This window comes from Peromyscus eremicus, chromosome 4, assembly GCF_949786415.1.
Source record: "Peromyscus eremicus chromosome 4, PerEre_H2_v1, whole genome shotgun sequence".
In the NCBI taxonomy this organism is placed as follows: domain Eukaryota; kingdom Metazoa; phylum Chordata; class Mammalia; order Rodentia; family Cricetidae; genus Peromyscus; species Peromyscus eremicus.
Window position 1 is genome coordinate 12257957 of NC_081419.1, and position 13199 is coordinate 12271155.

The window sequence follows — 13199 nt, forward strand, 5'->3', positions numbered from 1 at the left end:
GGTTCTCCCTATTTTCTCACATTCTCTCTGGACAACGAGTCTATTTTTGTTTGTTTGTTTGTTTCATGGAATTTGTCTTTTGAAATAATTAACCACCTTCTTACAGTAACTTTTCTTTACCTGGGAATGCAAAAGTCACACCTTTAATCCCAGCACTCGGGAGGCAGAGGCAGGCGGATCTCTGTGAGTTCGAGGCCAGCCTGGTCTACAGAGCGAGATCCAGGAAAGGCGCAAAGCTACACAGAGAAACCCTGTCTCGAAAAAAACAAACAAACAAACAAACAAAAAAAATCACACAACACATTGGACTGTTTCTTAACAGTCCTCTCAAATTATGCAGTTGCTGATAAACACGTAGATGAGCCAAGTTGGGGTAATGGGTCCCTGGAGGCATTCACCCTAGTTCAGAGGAGTATGGCTGCACCATGCTGGGGCAGGACAGGCTTAGCCAAGTTCCCCAAAATGTTAAAAGCAACAAGTGGTCTAGGCTCTCCCTTCTGCCAACCCAAGACCCAGAACACAGTTCCTTCACTAGGCTACTGTCCTCACCTCCGGGAAATGCTGTGACATATTTCACTCTCCCTTTAACCTCCCAAAGTCAGACCCAAATGTACAACAGACACAAAGTGGCCCAGGACTTGTAACTTCTCTAGGATGTGGGCTCTCAACTGCCAGACAACTTGGGATGTTCCCAGGGCAAGAGGACAGCTTCCTGATCCCAAGATGACTCAGGCACACCTGTCTTCCCCATTCACTCTTTCCTCCTTGTGCTCAGCTGATGACCTCCCCGTCTTGTCCACTAAGCACAGCTGTCAACAATCAGCTCTCAGGACAGCCCTTGTGCACCATAACATCTGTAGCACTCTGGGTGTAAATGCCCCGTGGCAATGGGCTTTAAGCTGGTAATGGTTTGCTAACGAGCTCACACTAGTCCAGAAAGTTCACCCTGTTTCTAGTCAGCTCCTTTCCCCCACTGAAACCTGCCTGCATGAGCTGCTTCCTGTTGTCCTGCCCAGAGCACTTGTCTGGTTCCTCCACGGGCTGGTGTCAGCTTGGAAAGACCCCAGAATCTCCCTCCTCATGGTTATCATGAATCCTTCCTCAGCTACCCTTTCCCCCTCCATTTCATCTGTCAGCATTCAGACATGCTGTCCCGAGCTCAGGTAAAACACCTTCCCATTACCCCTCTGCTATGCGTCTCATTCTCAGGAGGGCTGGGTGGTAGTGGTCCCCTCTCTCCTGCTTACCCTCCAGCTTACCCCATTCGGACCTTTGTCCCACCACTCTGAGGAACAGCCTGGCCAAATTCATCAAGGTTGTCTGAGAACCATGGCTTCTGGATGCTTGGCCTCTGCCCTCTGGAAGGAGTTGGAAAGCTGTGAAGAACCTGTTTAGCCACCACTGTCATGGTCCCTGCCTGCCTTTTCTGCTGACACTGTTTTTATTCTCCTGACTGACTAGGCTGGTCTCCCCCAGTTCCTCCAACATGAACAGCTCCAGAAAGCTGAGTTTCTTGTTTGAGGCGCTGACACATCCCCAGTGCCCGGCAGTGTGCAGCACACAGTAGATGCAGCGTGAGTGTTTGTCAGCTGAGGGAATGAACAGACCAAGTGCTAGAGCTCAAATCTAGATCTGCTAGCTTGCTTGTGTTTATCTGCTGTTCTGTACCAGAGGCCACAGGAAGCCACTCCTAAAATTCATCTGTGGTCTTGTTACAATAACATTTTGCTGAAAGGACTTACCTGCAAATCAGAAATCTGTTTCTCTCTTGCTTAATTTTTTTTCATGATAAAATATGAAGAAAATATATAATCTTCAGCATGATAGGTCCAGTTCTCATCTTCCAACACTGAATGCCATGGTCTTGCCACTCTGCCCTGACCAAGGGTACCCACGCAGACAGCTGGGGACTTGCAACTCCCTAGCAGGTCAAGCTCTATCCTGTGTCTGTCTCAGTCTGCCAGGACCACTGTCTTAGTCAGGGTTACTATTGCTGTGATGACACCTGTAAAGGGAAGAGTTTATTCAGCTTACTCATCCACATCACAGCTCATCATCAAAGGAAGTCAGGACAGGAACTCAGACAGGGCAGGAACCTGGAGGCAGGAGCTGATGCAGAGACCATAGAGGGGTGCTCCTCACTGACTTGCTCTTCATAGCTTGCTTAGCCTGCTTTCTTATAGCACCCAGGACCACTAGCCCAGAGATGGCACCACCCACCATGGCCTGGGCCCTCCCCCATCAATCACTAATTAAGAAAATGCTCTATAGGATGCCTGCAGCCTGATCTTACAGAGGCACCTTCTTAATTGAGGTTCCCTCCACTCTGGTGACTCCAGCTTGTGTCAAGTTGATGTAAATTGATCAGCACAACCACCATCACAAAAATGGGTTAAGCAACAGATATGTCCTCCTGAAGAGTGAGCCTCCAAGATCAAGCTGTCAGCAAGACAGTTCCCTTGTCCTGGGTCTCTTCTTTGGCTCACAGGCAGCCATTGCTCCCTTTGTCTTCCCACGATTTTCCCTCTGTGTATGCTTATATTCAAATCTTTTCTTATAGGGACATCGGTGTGATCGGCGTTACCAAAAATGATCTCATTTCAACTAATTACCTTTTAGAGGTGCTATGTCCATACAGTCACATTCTAGTGTAAGGAGGGTAGTGTTGTAATTTAAAAATGGCGGGAAAGAGTCACACCACACAACAGGGCCCATGTGGGAGGTTTATTGAGTGGAGGGAAGTGAAGAGGCAGAGAAGGGGACAACAGCAAAGGAAGAGAAGAGATGGGAGGTGGGCAAGGCCTGTCTTTTATAAGGAAACACAGTGAATGAGCACAGGGGGTGCTCTGAGTGGCTGCAGCTGAGAATGTATCCTGTTAGGACCCTAAGGGCAGGCCAGTACAGAGGCCCAAATGCTGACAGGTAGAGCTCTGACATAAGAAGCTAAGGAGGACATGCCAGTCCATAACACATGGCCTAGCTGGCTCTACTCTATACGAACACTCCTTTCACTGACACCTACCCCAAGTACTCAACCACCATTTCCGTGGCCCCTATAGACCCTTGCACTGCCTCCTATCCCAAGAAAAAGCTGATCAAGACAAGCGTGTTATGATTTCACTTCCCTTCCTTAGACTATGAGGTCATAAACGTAGACAAAGCCTGAACTCTCCATGTGACCAGCACCAAGCCTGGCAGGTGTGTCTGAGGAGCAGGAAAGAAATAGGTTGTCTAGTGGCTTCCTCCTGGCCTGGCCCCTGCTGTCTCTAAAACAATATCCTATGGCAAGATGACAAACCAAGACATCTTTCCTGCTTCCACAGCCAAGGATGACACTTGCTTCTAGCTTTTGAGAAACCAAGGCTATAGACATCCCCTTGGTTCATTTCTTTCTTTTTTTTAAAATTTATTTATTTTTATTTCATGTGTTTTACCTGCATGTATGTCTGTGTGAAAGTGTCAGATCCCTTGAAACTGGAGTTACAGACAGTTATGAGCTGCCATGTGGGTGCTGGGATTTGAATCCAGGTCCTCCAGAAGAGCAGCCAGTGTTCTTAACTGCTGAGCCATCTCTCCAGCCCAGGTTCATTTCTTTGGTTTATTAGTTGTACTGGGGATCAACCCCAGCATGAGTATGTAAGTATTGTATTAAGATAAGTCTCTAACATAGAGCCAAATCTCAACTATGTCCTTTGGATTTAATTCTGTCTGCTTTTTCTAGCTTACTCTGAGCTTTGCTGTAGCCATTTTACCTCTGTGACCATTCCTTTGAACAATGGGAATCAGAATCCCTGTCCTGTTATCGAAATCATATGAAACAATAGGGCTTTGGGAAAAAAAAAACACTTTAGTTTGGGGGTGTGGCTCAGTGGCAGAGTACTTGCATAGCATACAGGGGGTCCTAGGTTCCATCCCACTCTATTCCAAGAAAGGAATTTTTATGATGTCATGTTATTATTATTGAATTGTAAATAGCGACTTTGCAATTATTTCCCCTGAGCACAGTATATATTACTGTTAAATAATGGAACTTTCCTGGTTTGGATTAATGGGAGAGTGTTTGAGAATTAGTATAATTCTGAATTATGGGACATTGCAAAAAAAAAAAAGTATTATTGCTTTCAAATTAATGGGAATTAATGACTAACCCTGTATTGTGAAAATGTGGTTCCTCAAGAGGCAGCATCAATGAAAAGACACAAACCATTGGTAATTAAGCACTCACTGTGAACAAGTGGGCTCAGCCGAGTACTTATAAAATGTATTGGGAAACTTTTGCTTAAAGAGTTCATCACCCAGTTCGATTGGTATGTCTAAGCTGCCTGCTCACAACACTCTGCCTAATTCAGATGAGAAACCCTGGGCAAGCAGGATTGTGACTCACTAAAGCATGGTGGGAGACATTGCACAGAGTGGCAGGAGTCAGCAACCAGAAACTTTGTGAGCTGCTAGAGACCCTCCAAGCCTGCTATTAGCTGCTGGGCTGCCACCATGTCCAGCAACTGCACACAGATACATGACCACCCTGCACACACATTCATACATGTCCTTAATCACACTATTGCATATATACTTTCACAAAACCATAATCATGTGACTCACCTTGTCCCACCTTGTGCATACACATAATCTTACACACACACACACACACACACACACACACACACACACACACACTCCACAGTAACGGCATCTGAATATTCCACCAAGGATCTCAACTCAAGAGATAAAAGTGTATCCTAGACAGTAGGCCTTGGGACACATTGCATAGATGTTTTCCCAACAGATGTGAGTGCATCAGACAGATTCCCCACACACCAGTGCAGTCTACTTTCAGAGAGGAGACAGTAGGTCTGCATATAATGCTGTATGCTCCCACTACTCAGAAAGAGGAATCAGTGCAACTGAAGAAACAGGACAATCTGTGTAAACAAATGTTTCTGTCCCACAAGCAGCCCCCAAATACCTGACAGCCCCTTCTCAAATTACCCCACTGAGGCTTATGTTAACTACAAATGCTCAGCCAATAGCTCTGGCTTATTACTAACTAGCTCTTACACTTTAAGTGAAACCTTATTCCTTGTTTACACTCTGCCATGTGGCAGTACCTTTATTAGCCTGGCACATTCATCTACCTCTGTGTCTGGCTGGCGACTCCTGACTCTGTCCTTCTTAGTTTTATCACCCCGCCTACACTTCCTGCCTGGCTACCGGCCAATCAGCATTTCATTAAACCAATTCGAGTGACAAATCTTTACAGTGTACAAGAGGATTATTCCACAGCATTTCCCCCTTTTTGTCTCATTAAAAAGGAAGGTTTTAACTTTAACATAGTAAGATTATATACAACAAAACAGTTATCAAGTAAGAATTACAGTTACAATACCCAGTCTATTTGTATTTGACAAAATCAGAGAAAACATTTAATTATCCATCCTATCTTGGTGAGTCCAAAGTTTTATATTTAATTTACCCTTTTATAAAAACCAAGAAAAATTATAACTATGACTATTTAATCTTCAACTTCATCAAAGACTCCAGAAGGATGAAATGTTACCTAATGACAGGGACATCAGGCTGCCTGGACAGTCACTCAAAGTTTCTCTGCAATGTTGGGGCATCCATCTTTGGCCTACAGGCCTAGCATATCTGACAGATTTTCCTGTGAAGCAGGGAATTTTGAAGAACCTTGTCTTGGCAAAATTCAGCAGTCACTTTCTTGCATCCTGCTGATCCAGTTTGGACAGTAACTGTCAGCGTTGAGGCAAGGGCAGGTTCCTTGCCCACATAGCTAGCTTTTGCCATAAAGAAAACAAACTTCGTGTGGAGTTTCTTTCATGCCCATCATCTTTTCTGGACTATATTGGTGCTGCCAGGAGCAGACGTGTCTCACTGTCATGAAAAGCCTTAGGTTATTAAACATATTAAATGACATATTCTGTAGGTCTTTGAAATGTTTGAAGATTATCTATCTATCTGAAATATATCTTTGTATACCTAGAAAACCTAACTAACATGAATATAAGTTTAACTGTTATAGATGACTATAACCTCTATTTTTAATTATATATTACATTTTTAGTTGAGCTGTATAAACAACAGTAGAAATATACATGCGGTATAACAAAATTAACTTTAAATTTGTATCAATAAACTAAAATCCATATCAATGTAAAATATGTAAGATTAAAAGTTGTTTTTGGATTAAAGTAGATTAAATAATCTATCCTTTTATCCTGCCATTTCTGTATATCCCCTTTTTCTTTTCAGAACAAGATCCTTGAATCTAATCTCCTTTGTTTAGCTTTTTTTCCTGACCATTATCCATAACAACTTGTAACCCGCCCCCCTAGTCGATGACAAACATTCATAATTTATTTTTGGAAATATGGGTATAGTTCTCTATGGTGATATTTTATTTGTACTGAAATGTGATTTTATTTGTATGTTAATAAATAAAGTTGCCTTTATTATTTATTAGTCAGAGCTAATAGCAAGCCATAGCAGAGCCAGGCGTTGGTGGCACATGCCTTTAATCCCAGCTCTTGGGAGGCAGAGCTACGTGGATCTCTGTGTGTTCAAGGATACAGCCAGCATGGAGACACACGCCTTTAATCTCAATACCAACCATAGAAGACCTGGAGGTCTGTACAGACGGGCAGTGACGAGGAGGTCATGTGGTTGGGTTTACAACCAATGAGAAGGCAGAACAGAAAGTCTATATAAAGACAAAACACAGGAAGTAGGTCTCTCTTGGCTGAAGAGGATAGCTGCAGGAGTGAAGGGTAAGGCTCTTAGTTCTGACCTCTTAGGCTTTCATCTTTGCATTGGCTCTGTGTTTCTTATTTAATAAGATGGTTACTTCTACAGTTCTCTAGACTACCTCTTGTTGATTGGGGGTGCTGGTAATCTTTGGGGGAAACCTGAGAAATTTTAGGATTATGGTCAAGTCCTGACTGGAGTAGTCTGTGAGGCTGGATCATCTCAGCCATGAGCCTTGAAGCAGTTCTGGTTGCAGAACTCAGAGGAAACTGCAACAGAGGCACTCTGAAATGTTGTATCATCTAGGCCATTTGTTCCCCTTGGAGATTTTTCCGGGGGTCTTCCTTGATCAAACCTGATTTTTCTTAACCCAGAATGAATCCAGAGCCTCTCATTTCCTGTGGAAATAAAAGCAAAATCTCTCCCCAAAGTGACATATCTTTTGACTTTAACTTTGGAGTCAAGATATTTTTAAAATATATAGTTTAATTTAGTAACTTTTACAGTCAAATTTCTCTCAGCAGTTATCATTCACTCATTAGCAGTCAAAAAAGATCCAAAGACAACACAATAAAATATAGAATCCAGACTCTCTGTATATTTTCCATCTTTACATGGCTTATTATAATTTTTTAAATTATTCCTTTTTTTAAGGACTTTTTTTAAAAAATTTTTGGTTTTTCAAGACAGGGTTTCTCTGTGTAACAATCCTGGTTGTCTTGGAACTCACTTTGTAGAGCAGGCTGGCCTCAAACTCAGAACAGAGATCCACCTACCTCTGCCTCCCAAGTGCTGGGATCAAAGGTGTGCATCACCACGCCCAGCCATTTAAGGACTTTTCCTACCCTTTTTCTTTTTTCTCCCAAGCTTACACATATTTTTAAACACACTCTAAACCATTTAGAAGTTTGTTTGTTTTTGTCTGAATCTGTCTTTACTGCATATCTCTGTCTTTTTCTGACCACATGAGCCTTTGAACTGCTAAGCAAGTGTGGCTAGGACCAAAGTGATGGCTTTGGCAGCTGGCTCTGCCCCATTCCTTTGTTCCTTGAGAGGCTAGTCTTATGGTGGAGGTACACTGATCACCAGCTCTGGGAACCATGTTTACCACTCTCGCTATGAGAAGTTTTTGGATCCACACTGCCACCAAGTAGTGTGCCACCCATGACTCATAAACTCCATGTAAGTACTTGGCAGCAGGGCCTCTTAAAAGAGCCACTTGGTTTTTCTTGCTAATGCTGAGTCAGGAAAGCATCTCTTAAAGGAGCCATGTCTCTGCTTGCCGCCACCAAACACAGCCCACTGGAGAAAAGATGGTTACCAAGGAGCTGCACTTGACTTTGTTCTTGTGTGTCTAGAATCCTTTTTTAATCTTTGTCATGTTTTATGTGAAAATTTCGACCACATGTTGGAATGCCATATGTAAATGGATGTTTCTGTCCCACCAGTAGCCCCCAAACACCCAGCAGCCACTTTCCAAATTACCACACTGAGGCTTATGTTAATTACAAATGCTCAGCCAATAGCTCTGGCTTATTACTAACTAGCTCTTACACTTTAAGTGAAACCTTATTCCTTGTTTACACTCTGCCATGTGGCAGTACCTTTATTAGCCTGGCACATTCATCTACCTCTGTGTCTGGCTGGCGACTCCTGACGCCGTCCTTCTTCTTCCCGTCATCCTTAGTTTTGTCACCCCGACTACACTTCCTGCCTGACTACCGGCCAATCAGCATTTCATTAAACCAATTCGAGTGACAAATCTTTACAGTGTACAAGAGCATTATTCCACAGGAACTCTGACTGGCACATGATAGGTGCTGAGCATGTGCATCCAGGATCTCTGAGCCATCTCTTTTGCTCTCAGGAAAGGTGATTTATTGTCACCATTTTATAGATGAAGAAATGAAGTTAGAGAGTTGGGAGAAAGGGCCATGACTATGAGGACCAACTTGGGATTCCAATGAGACCTGCCTGCATCTCGATTAACTGCCTTCTTCACTGAATATTCAGAAGAGGTGGGATTGAACCAAACAGGAATGGACAAGGATGGGGTTCGGGATGCGTGTTACACTGAATAGAGAAAGAATGGGGAAGAGACTGGTGGTTTGGACAGTACAAAAGCCCACAGGAATGGGACGGAAGGCAGGCTTCCAGGAGAACCCCAATACTGAGGAAGATGGAGCTGATTTAACAGGAATTAATGTCCAAAATAGTGATGACGATGATGATGACTATGATGATGACAATGTTGCCACTTTTTGGAGCATTTTTGAGATGTTGCCACATATATCAGGAGCAACTTCACTTTGGGTCCTCCCAATAATCCTGTATAGGGGGGAATTGTTAACCTTTATGGGAAAGAAAACTCAAATTTAAAATTGTTTATTTATGTGTATATCTGTGTGTGTATCCATGCACACGTGTACACACTCTCATTTGCTATGTGAGTGCAGGTGCCTTGAAGGCCAGAAGAGAGCATCAGATCCCATGAAGCTAGAGTTACAGGTGTTTATGAGCGACCTGTCATGGGTGCTGAGAACCAAACTTGGACACTGAACCTTTGCTCCAGCCCTAGGTAAGAAAACTCAGGCTCATGCCAGGTGTGGTGGGTGGTGCACACCTTTAATCCTGGCACTCAGGAGGCAGAGGCAAGTGGATTTCTGAGTTTGAGGCCAGCCTGGTCTACAGAGTGAGTTCCAGGACAGCCAGGGCTACACAGAGAAACCTTGTCTCAAAAAAACCAAAACCAAAAAAAGGAAAAAGAAAGGAAGGAATGAAGGGAAGGAGGGAGGGAGGAAGGAAAGAAGGAAAGAAGGAAGGAAAAAAGGAAGGAAGGAAAAAAACAAAAGAAAAGAAAAATCAGGCTCAAAGAAGCTGCTAACCCTCAGAGCTAGAAGCCATGCTGAGCCTCACCGTGGCTTTAACTTCATCCCTGCCCAGCTGTGTGAGCAGGAACTGAGGGTTTGGTACCCTGGTCATTCTTCTTACACATGCTCAGAAACGGGAAAGAATGTAAGAATGGAAAAGTGGGAGACAATAGTTTTTGAGGTGCTGTTGAAGATACTTGGGTTTCTGGGCTTGAGACTGAAGGGATGGGAGAGCACGGTTTATGGATTGGTGGTTAATAAATGCCATCGTGACTTGTCCTTTTCTTTCCTTAATTGTAAGTCTGTGTGCCGTGTTGAAGCTCATGGACCAACACAAATGGCACTTGATGGAAGTGGGTGGTGCAGAAAAAGAGCAGCATGTCAACCTACCATGGGGACCAGAACCTTTATCCTTCAAACATACCTTAGGCCTGATGATAAATGTTTAGGGGAAAATGTTTTAAATGCTGTGAGCTCACCTGCATCAATCTGAGAATGCCACCAAGTCACCTAGATTCTGAACTTAGAGGATGAGAGAGTAGATTTTTTAAAATTTGTTTTGTTTTTGTTTGTTTGTTGTTTCTTGAGACAGGGTTTCTCTGTGTAACCCTGGCTGTCCTGGAACTCACTCTATAGACCAGACTAGCCTCAAACTCACAGAGATCTGCCTGCCTCTGCCTCCTGAGGGCTGGGATTAAAGGCGTGTGCCACCACTGCCCGGTGTGATTGGATTTTTTTAAAGACAAGCTTTCATGTCTGGGTGGCCTCCAATTTGTTATGTAGCCGAGGATGGCTTTGACCTTTTGATTCTCCTGTTTCATGTAAAGCTCTTGTGTTACAAGCATGTACCACTGCATCTGGTTTATATGGTGCTACTCATTGAATCCAAGATTTCATGCATCCTAGGCAAGCACTCTCCCGACTGAAATGAGTGGAATCTTTATTAGCACCACGGACAGCAGCCAAACAGCCATGTTTGGGGAGCTGTCCCGAGTACTAGGACTAAGAGCTGGCATACTCCTACTCAGATCAAATGTGTCTGCTGCATGTTGGCACCAGTCCCGTGTTGCAAATGTATCATCTCACTAATACACCCAACAGGCCAGTGCTATAGGCATCATTCTTTCCATTTTACAGATTCAAAGACAGGTGGCAGAGACAATCTTGTCTAGAGTCCCCCACAGATTGAGATGGAATGTGAATCCACAATAATCTGGGTAGTGATTTAGCCCTTCTCCCACACTTCCTCCACAAGGACTTCCCACCCTCCTCTCTCAGCAGGTGTGAAAACCATGCTGAACCTCTACAAGACTGTCACAAGCACCGGCCACATCTAGTGAGAACTGGTTCAAGAGTTGTTAGTGTTGTGAGCAGTGTCCACCCCAAATTATACTTACAGCCTCGAGCAGCACTGTGATTCAGGAAGCACAATCTTCAGACTGCTTGTGATTGATAGAAAGAGCTCATCTAGTGGCTCTGGCCCCATCCAGAACTACCCCAGGAGCTTCCATGGGCTCAGCTCCTCCCCAGTGGGCTTCCCATAGGATGTCTCATACCATCTGCTCCCTGAGATCCACAGCCAAGGGCACCACCTGCAGCAAGCAAGATGAGTCTGAAGAGTTAATCCCAGGCCTGGCTTAGAAAATCCTTGAAGTCTAGACTCATTCCCACAGGAAATATGGAGACTCCTAAAAAACACTTTTTTTTTTTTTTGAGACAGGATCTCATGTAGCACAGACTGGCCATGAGCTCACTATGTACCCAAGGATAACCTTGAACTCCTTACCCTCCTGCCTCCATCTCCCAAGTGCTGGGATTAAAGATGTTCACCCCCCACCTGGTTTATGCAGTGCTGGGGGGGGAACCCCGGGCTTAGTGCAAGCTAGACAAGCCCTCCACCAACTGAGTTCAATCCAGCCATACTCACCCGTTTTTAAAGCCTTTACTCAGATCCAGACACTCAACCATTTCCAGACACTTTGTCACTCTGTCTTCATCACACCTTCGTCAGGAACTCCTCTAAGGCAGTTCTACCTTCCCTTTCCTAGTTAATGCTCTGGGCAGGGGACTTATCCCAGGCTGAGCTGCTGAGGGCAGCAGAAACCCTCAGTGGCATTCTTAACTGCAATGGCTCATTTTTTGTCAACCTGACCCAAGTTTGCATCATCTGGGAAGAGGGAATCTGAATTGAGGAAATGCCTCCATTAGATTGGCCTGTGGGCAAGCCTGTTTTCTTGGTTGGTGATTGATGTGGGAGGGTCCAGCTCACTGTGGGCAGAGCCACTCCTGGGCAGGTAGGTGGTCCTGGGGTATAAGAAAGCAGTCTGGAGTCAGGTGATGACATGGGATTTGGCTTGTTTGATTAAATTCCTGCTCCCCTGAAAAAAGAAAAAGAGAAAAAGAAAGCAGGCTGAGCAAGCCATGAGGAGCAAACCAGTAAGCAGCATTTCCCCACAGGCCCCGCTTTAGCTGCTTCTTTTTGGTTCCTGCCTTGAACTCTTTCCCTGATTTCCCTTCATGGTGGACCATGATCCTTCGAAAGCCGGTGGCACTTACCCGACCCCCACTCTGGAGTTACTTTCGCTGTGCTGTTTTATCACAGCAATGGAAAGCAAATGAGGTCGAAATCTGCCTCATGCTCAGGCCTTTGCAAAGGACCAAGGATTCAAACAAAGGCCTGAGCTGGGAGCTCAGCAGAGGGCCTGTGAGGCATCCTCTTTGTGCCCTTGGGGCAGAGGGCACTCCAGTTGCAGCCATGAAGCACAGGGTAGGTTCAAATGAATGGCACTTTCTGGATGCTTAGGTGAATGTATCTGTCCACGTGGGTTCAGGATCTCTGGATTCTCAGGGTTATCACCCTAATCTTGGATAGCACAAAACACCTCTCAACATGGACTTTGGTCATTCTGCAGTCTTCTGTTCAATTGAAAGTATCAAAGATGGTATTTTCTTCACTCCTGGGGCTCTGCACTGCTGCCCTCTGCCACCTGAACTGCCTGGTTTGGGCCACTCAGCCTTCCACCAAGAAGCCTAGCCAAGGCACTGTCAACTCAGGTAGGTGACAGTACCCCACGTGTGCCAAGGGACAGGTGTCTAGGGGGTAGATAGAAACTGAAGTGGGGTGTGATTCATCTCCCTTACCCGCACCTGTGGTTAAGGAGGTACTTGAAGGCTGGGGAGCGCCACAGTGGCAGCCACCTGGAGGTTTCCTGAGTGTAACCTCTCCTGGGAGGGGCCCAGGTGTGGGCCTTTGTGATGCTGGCCCCAAGGGTGGCTCTGCTTACTTGGTGGGTGGGGAGTAGGAGGCACCAGCCTGTCCCTGGAGAAGCTGAGCCACCAGCTGGTAGGGCTTAGCACGGTACTGTTCAACCCCCAAGCTCTTATCTGCCAACTGAGCTAGTTTGTGTCAAGACCCAATGGGAATAGAATTTAACTCCATCCACATTCATGTCAGTAAGTCCAGTGTGCCCAGCTGCACCCAGCTGACACTGTGAGCCTGCTGTTACCTGCTTCGGTGTTTAGGTGTCGTATGTCTGTGTCTCCATGTATAAGCTTCTATGTGAATAT

The 13199-nt window shown here is 45.0% G+C and overlaps 1 long non-coding RNA gene across 2 annotated transcripts; it reads right to left on the reverse strand.

The window, feature by feature from the left end:
• Positions 1-1748: 1748 nt before the first annotated feature.
• Positions 1749-12874, reverse strand: LOC131908993 (uncharacterized). Of its 2 annotated transcripts, XR_009378718.1 has the most exons (4): positions 12774-12874; positions 11560-12010; positions 11189-11320; positions 1749-2005 (listed from the first exon to the last, which is right to left on the reverse strand). It is a non-coding gene; the product is annotated as an uncharacterized LOC131908993 (long non-coding RNA). The 2 variants fall into 2 exon arrangements; XR_009378719.1 differs by lacking the exon at positions 11189-11320.
• Between the last annotated feature and the right edge of the window lie 325 nt (positions 12875-13199).